The sequence below is a fragment of the Rattus norvegicus genome, chromosome 15 (genome assembly GCF_036323735.1).
Source record: "Rattus norvegicus strain BN/NHsdMcwi chromosome 15, GRCr8, whole genome shotgun sequence".
In the NCBI taxonomy this organism is placed as follows: Eukaryota; Metazoa; Chordata; class Mammalia; order Rodentia; family Muridae; genus Rattus; species Rattus norvegicus.
The window spans coordinates 78,959,882-78,967,310 of NC_086033.1; positions in this window are offsets into that span (position 1 = coordinate 78,959,882).

Below are 7,429 nucleotides of genomic sequence, written 5' to 3' on the forward strand. Positions count from 1 at the left end.
AGGACTAGGCACATCTTCTATTGAGGCTAGACAAGAGAGCTCAGGTAGGGAAAAAAGATCCAAAGGCAGCCAAAAGCTCAGAGACAACTATGCTGTGATCGCAGCTCCCACATGAAGAGAAGCTACACATAAGTTACGTGTGTGTAGAGATGCCAAAGTCTGTCCTGTGGATGCTCTGTGACTGGGGGTTCAATCTCTGTGAGCCCCTACGTGACCAGATTAGCATGGAGCACATATAAGAAAGCACTTACTTCCTCTGGCCTCAAAAATAGAGAAAGAATTTGTAGTACAATGTATGTAAATGGATTTTCTAAATTTATTTATTTTCTAGCAAATTTAAAGCTTGATAATTTTATATTTTATATAGAGGCCATTATTTGCAAACTAATGAACAAAGGGACATTTGGGAACACAGCATGTGTATGTTTCCTGGAAAATTACAACTGGCTGGCCCTGATGAATAGAAATGGTATAAAAGACCACTGTTGGAAAATGGAAACAGAACTTTTAGAATTCGTGTATTTAATATATAATATGACACCTAAAATTTATAAAAATTAAGTTTCAATGCTAAATTGGTATTAAGATATAATGTGAATGTTCCCAAATGATAGTAATATTTCTTCTAAAATCTTAAATAAGGTTTAATTCAGATAAAAATTGGTCACTCTTCTCTAGTCTAGAAAAAATACTATTCTCCTTGAAATAAATTTCTTTTCTATTAAGCTAGGGGATTTGATTGATATGTATTTATACCATGATTTTAGTATTATATTTAATGATGTTCTTTCTGAAAAAAATCTATTTTATTGAAGTTTTACACAAGCAAAAATAGAATTAGAAACAGATCAGCATATAGACAAGTAAAGTTATGAAGAACAATTATTAAAACTTTACACTAGATATTCTTTTTAAAGTATTTTAATGAATATGTTCTGATAGATTGTGTGAGAATAACCCTGCTAATACATCTGTTTGAATGCTTGTTTCTCAGTTGGTGAAAGTGTTTGGAAAGAATTAGGTGTGGCCCTCTTGGAGGTGGTGTCTCACTAGGAGCAAGGTTTGAGATTTCAGAAATCTATTTAACTTAAAATTAATTCTTTCTGTCTGTCCTTCTGTCTTTTTTCGTCTTTATCTTGTCTTTCCTGATGTACGTGAATTCATTCCCACTGGATGGCAACATTTCCCAATTAGGAGCTCATTTGAAGTAACCTTTTATGTATTATAAAGCCAAGTGTTTTTCCTTTATGCCCTCTTCCTTGTATTCTCCAAGATCCAGTTTGGTGACTGGAGTCTCTCTCTCTCTCTCTCTCTCTCTCTCTCTCTCTCTCTCTCTCTCTCTCTCTGTATGTATGTATGTGTGTGTGTGTGTGCCTCATGGTCATTGTCTTTATATGTAAATTCTCAGATACAGTTCCAGCATTATGCCTGCCTCTTTGCTGCCATGCGGTTTACTGCAATTGCTATTAATTGTAACCTTCTGTCACTGTGAGTCTCAAATTAAATGATTTATTTTATAAGTTGCCATGGTCATGGTATTTTGTCATGGGAATAGAAACATAACAAAAAACACTAATCAACACATTCTTGCTACTCTAAAGAAGTGGCACCACAGCGTGTAGGAAGACATTTGCTTAATTGAATATTAGAATCCTTTACGTAAAGAGATAATTAGTGATGTACTGGAGCCGTTTAAGTAAATAAACATAAAATAGGCAAGATATAGAATTGAAAGGGTTGGATGAATCTGAAAACACCAAATTTGTAAGATCAACACTAAAGAACCAGTTTGAAAAAAACTCCAGAAATAAATTATCTCTATCAAAGAAAAGTCCAGCAACTCTTGACATTTTCACTTAACCCTATCAAATATTTAAAGAAATAATGCAAAACTTTCCTGTTCTTTACAAAAATTTTACAACAAAGGAACCCTTAACAATAAATTTTAAATAGTCAAAATATTCTTGATTTCCAAACTAGGCAAAATAGTATAAGAAAATTGAAGTCCAAGATCACTTTAGAACATAAAAATCAATATTTTTTACTATTGGTGAATCAAAGTCCATACACATTTAAAGAAATCTTTCACCTGTGACTGAGTGAGATTTACTCTTAAGATACAAGGTTCTGGCAACCTAAATTCTAAATTTGTCCTTATGAGGCAGAAAAAGAGAGTAGATGGGGGAAAGGGAGTGACAAACTTTGTATGACATTTTAGAGTAAGGAAGGAAACTAGAAAGAAGAAGGAAGGGTGACAGAGATAAAATGAAACCAATTATTCATTGAAAAATGCCATAACACCATGTACTTCTTTGTATGGTAAAATTCATACACACTCTTAAGGTCTCTCAAATAAACACAGATGTACCTGTTGGCAGGACAAATTTTGGGTGAGGTTCTGTGGTTGGGTTGATGTCTTCTCCCTGCACTGGAAGTCCTGCCTTTCTTCTGGAGGTAGCTACCTCAGTCTTCATATCCCCACTGCTGGGAGTCTCAGCTAGGGTCATCCCTATAGACTCCTGGAAACCTCCTCTGTCCCAGTTCTTGGCTTGTTGAAGAGATGGTTCCACAAATTCCTCTTCTCTCTTCTAGCCTTCTCCTATACCCATCTCCTCACACCTGTTCCAGTCCTCACTCCCTCTCCCATCCAATTCCCTCTCCCATCCACATTCCATGTCTATTGTACTTCCCCTTTTGAGTGATATTGATGCTTCCTCCATTATCACTTAGTTACTTTGGGTGTGTGTATTGTAGCATGGCTATCCTGTACTTTGTGGCATATGTCCACTTAAAGTACCTACCTTGCATGTATAGGATAGATATCCAAGGATAGAGATGCAGCAGAGATTAAGGGAATGGCCAAGCAATGTCTGGCCCAATTCAAGCCACATCCTATGGGAGACAGCAAACCCCTGATCTGTTAATGATATTCTGCTATACTTGCAGACAGGAACCTATCATAACTGTCTCCTAAGAGGCTTCATCCAGGAAGAGATGAAAACAGATGCAGAGACCCCCCCCCCAGTCAATCATCAGATAGAGCTGGAAGAATCATGTGGAAGACTGGAGTCAAGAACAACACAAGAAGGACATCTGGGTTCTTTCCAGTTTCTGACTATTATAAATAAGACTTCTATGAATATAGTGGAGAATGTTGCCTTGTTATATGTTAGAGCATCTTTGGGATATATGCCCAGGAATGATATAGTTGGGTTCTCAAGTAGTAGTACTATATCAAATTTTTTGAGGAACCTCCAGACTGATTTCCAGAGTGGTTGTACCAGTTTGCAATCTTACCAACAATGGAAGAGTGTTCCTCTTTCTCCAGATGCTCACCAGCATCTGGTATCACCTGACTTTTTGATCTTAGCCATTCTGACTGGTGTGAGGTGGAATCTCAGGGCTGTTTTGATTTGCATTTCCCTGATGACTAAGGATGTTAAACATTTCTTTAGGTGCTTTGTGTCCACTCTATACTCCTCAGTTGAGAGTTCTTTGTTTAGGTCTCCATTAAAATCCATTTTTTAAGAAGATTATTTGATTCTCTAGAGTCGAACTTCTTGAGTTCTTTCTATATATTAGATATTAGTCCTCTTTAGGTTGTAGGATTTGTAAAGATCTTTTTGCAATCTGTTTGTTGCAATTTTGTTCTATTAACAGTGTGCTTTTCCTTATAGAAGCTTTGCAATTTTATGAAGTCACATTTATCAATTCTTGGTCATAGACCACCAGTGGTATTCTCTTCGGGAAAATTTCCCCTGGGTCTATGTATTTGAGGCCCATCCCCACTTTCTCTTCTATTAGTTTCAGTGTATTTAGTTTTATGTGAAGGTATTTGATCCACTTATACTTGATCTTTGTATAGGGTGATAAGAATGGTTCGATTTTCTGAGATCTACTCAGAAGAAGGAAAGATCTCCCATGCTGATGGATTGGCAGGATTAATATAGTAAAAATAGCCATTTTACTAAAAGCAATCTACAGATTCAATGCAATCCCCATTAGAATTACAATCCAATTCTTCAGAGAGTTAGACAGAAAAATTTGCAAATTCACCTGGAATAACAAAAAACCCAGGATACCTAAAACTATTATTAACAATAAAAGGACTTCCGGGGGAATCACTATCCCTGAACTCAAGCAGTATTACAGAGCAATAGTGATAAAAACTGCATGGTATTGGTAGAGAGATAGGCAGATAGACCAGTGGAATAGAATTGAAGACCCAGAAATGAACCCACACACCTATGGTCACTTGATTTTTGACAAAGGAGCCAAAGCCATCCAATGGAAAAAAAGGAGCATTTTCAGCAAATGGTGCTGGTTCAACTGGAGGTCAACATGTAGAAGAATGTGGATTGATCCATTCTTATCACCCTGTACAACGCTTAAGTCCCAGTGGATCAAGGACCTCCACATCAAACCAGATACACTCAAAATAATAGAAGAAAAAATGGGAAAGAATCTCGAACACCTGGGCACTGGAGAACATTTCCTGAACAAAGCACCAATGGTTTAAGCTTTAAGATCAAGAATCGACAAATGGGATCTCATAAAACTACAAAACTTCTGTATGGCAAAGGACACTTTTGTTTGGACAAAACCGCAACCAACAGATTGGGAAAAAATCTTCACCAATCCTACAACTGATAGAGGGCTTATATCCAAAATATACAGAGAACTCATGAAGTTAGACTGCAGGGAGACAAATAACCCTATTCAAAATGGGGTTCAAAGCTAAACAAAGAATTCACAGCTGAGGAATGTCGAATGGCTGAGAAGCACCTAAAGAAATGTTCAACATCTTTAGTCATAAGGGAAATGCAAATCCAAACAACCCTGAGATTTCACCTCACATCAGTGAGAATGGCTAAGATCAAAAACTCAGGTGACAGCAGATGTTGGCGAGGATGTGGAGAAAGAGGAACACTCCTCCACTGTTGGTGGGATTGTAGACTGGTACAACCATTCTAGAAATCAGTCTGGAGGTTCCTCAGAAAAGTGGACATTGCACTACCTAAGGACCCAGGTATACTTCTCTTAGGCATATACCCAAAAGATGCTCCAACATATAGCAAAGACACATACTCCACTATGTTCATAACAGCCTTATTTATAATAGCCAGAAGTTGGAAAGAACCCAGATGCCCTTCAACAGAGGAATGGATACAGAAAATGTGGTACATCTACACAATGGAATACTACTCAGCTATCAAAAACAATGACTTTGCGAAATTCTTCGGCAAATGGATGGAATTGGTAAATATCATCCTGAGTTAGGTAACCGAATCACAGAAAAATACACATGGAATGCACTCATTAATAAGTTGATATTAGCCCAAATGCTCGAATTACCCCAGATGTACAGAACACATGAAACTGAAGAAGGATGAACAAAATGCAGATTCTTCACTCCTTCTTTAAAAGGGGAACAAGAATACCCTTAGGAGGGGATAGGGTGGCAAAGTTTAGAACAAAGGCTGAAGGAATGCCCATTCACAGCCTGCCCCACATGTGGCCCATACAAATACAGCCACCAAACTAGATAAGATGGATGAAGCAAAGAAGTGCAGGCTGACAGGAAACAGATGTAGATCTCTCCTGAGAGACACAGCCAGATTTGGCAAATTCATAGGCGAATGCCAGCAGCAAACCACTGAACTGAGAACAGGACCTTGGTGAAGGAATCAGAGAAATGACTGAAAGAGCTGAAGGGACTTGAAACCTCATATGAACAACAATGCCAACCAACCACAACTTCCAGGGACTGAGCCACTATCCAAAGACTATACATGGACTGACTCTGGGCTCCAACTGCATAGGTAGCAATGAATAATATCCTTGTATGGGCACCGATGGAAGGGGAAGCCCTTAGTCCTGCCATGGCTGGTCCCCCAGTGAGCGGGATTTTTGGGGAGAGGGAGGTAATGGAGTGAATGTGGAGGGGTGCACTCATGTAGAAGGGGAGGGGAAGGTGTTAGGGGGATGTTGGCCTGGAAACGGGGAAATGGAATAACATTTGAAATGTAAATAAGAAATAACCAAATAATAAAGGTGAAAAAAAGAATGATTCAATTTGCATTCTTGTACAGGCTAACTGCCAGTTGAACCAACACCATTTGTTGAAAATGCTGTCATTTTTCCATTGCATGGTTTTAGCTCCTTTGTCAAAAATCAGGTGTCCATAGGTGTCTGGGTTCATTATAGCCAGAAGCTCAAAAGAACCTAGATGTCTTTCAAGAATAAGGGATACAGAAAATGTGGCACGTTTACACAATAGAGAACTACTAAGCTATTAAAAACAATGGCTACATGAAATTCTTAGGCAAATGGATGGAACTAGAAAGTATCATACATGGACTGACCCTGGACTCTGACCTCATAGGTAGCAATAAATAGCCTAGAAAGAGGGCCAGTGGAAGGGGAAGCCCTGGGTCCTGCCAAGACTGAATCCCCAGCGAAAGTGATTGTTGGGGGCAGAGCGGCAATGGCGGGAGGATGGGGAGGGGAACACTGATAGCGAAGGGGAGGGGGAAGTGTTAGGGGGATATTTGTCCAGAAACTGTGAAGGGGAATGACAATTGAAATGTAAATAAGAAATAGTCAAGTTAATAAAGATGAAAAAAAAAAAAAAAGAAAAACAGCCTAAAAAGAAAGTATCATCTTGAGTGAGGTAATCCAGACACAAAAGAACACATATGGTATGCACTCACTGATATTAGCCTAAAAGCTTGAAATACTAAAGATATAATTCACAGACCATATGAAGCTCAAGAAAAAGGAAGACCAAAATGTACATGTTTCAGTCCTTCTTAGATGGAGCAACAAAATACTCATGGAAGGAAATACATGGGCCAAGAGTGGAGCAGGGACTGAAGGAAATGTCACCAAGAGACTGCTGCCCCACCTAGGGATCTTCCCCATATGCAGCTACCAGACCCAGTCACTACTGCTGATGCCAAGAAGTGCTTGTTGACATGAGTCTGATATGAATGTCTCCTGAGAGATTCTGCCAGAGCCTTACTGATACAGATGAGGATACTTGCAGCTAATCAATGGCCTGAACACAGGGACCACAATGGAGAATGAGAGAAAGGACTGAAGGAGCTGAGGGGCTTTGCAACTCCGTAGGAAGAACAACAATATCAACCAACCAGAACCCTAGAGCTCATAGGGACTAAACCACCAACCAATAAGTACACATAGAGGGACCCATGGCTCCAGCTGCATATGTAGCAGAGGATGGCATTGTCTGCCAACAATAGGAGAAGACTTGGTCCTGGGAAGGACCATTTCCCAGTATAGAAGAATGCCATGGTGTTGAGGTGGGAGTGGGATCCTCCTCACAGAAGCAGGGATAGGTGGTAGGGGGAATAGCAGAGTAGGAGAAGGGGATAGCATTTGAAATGTAGATAAAGAAAATATCCAA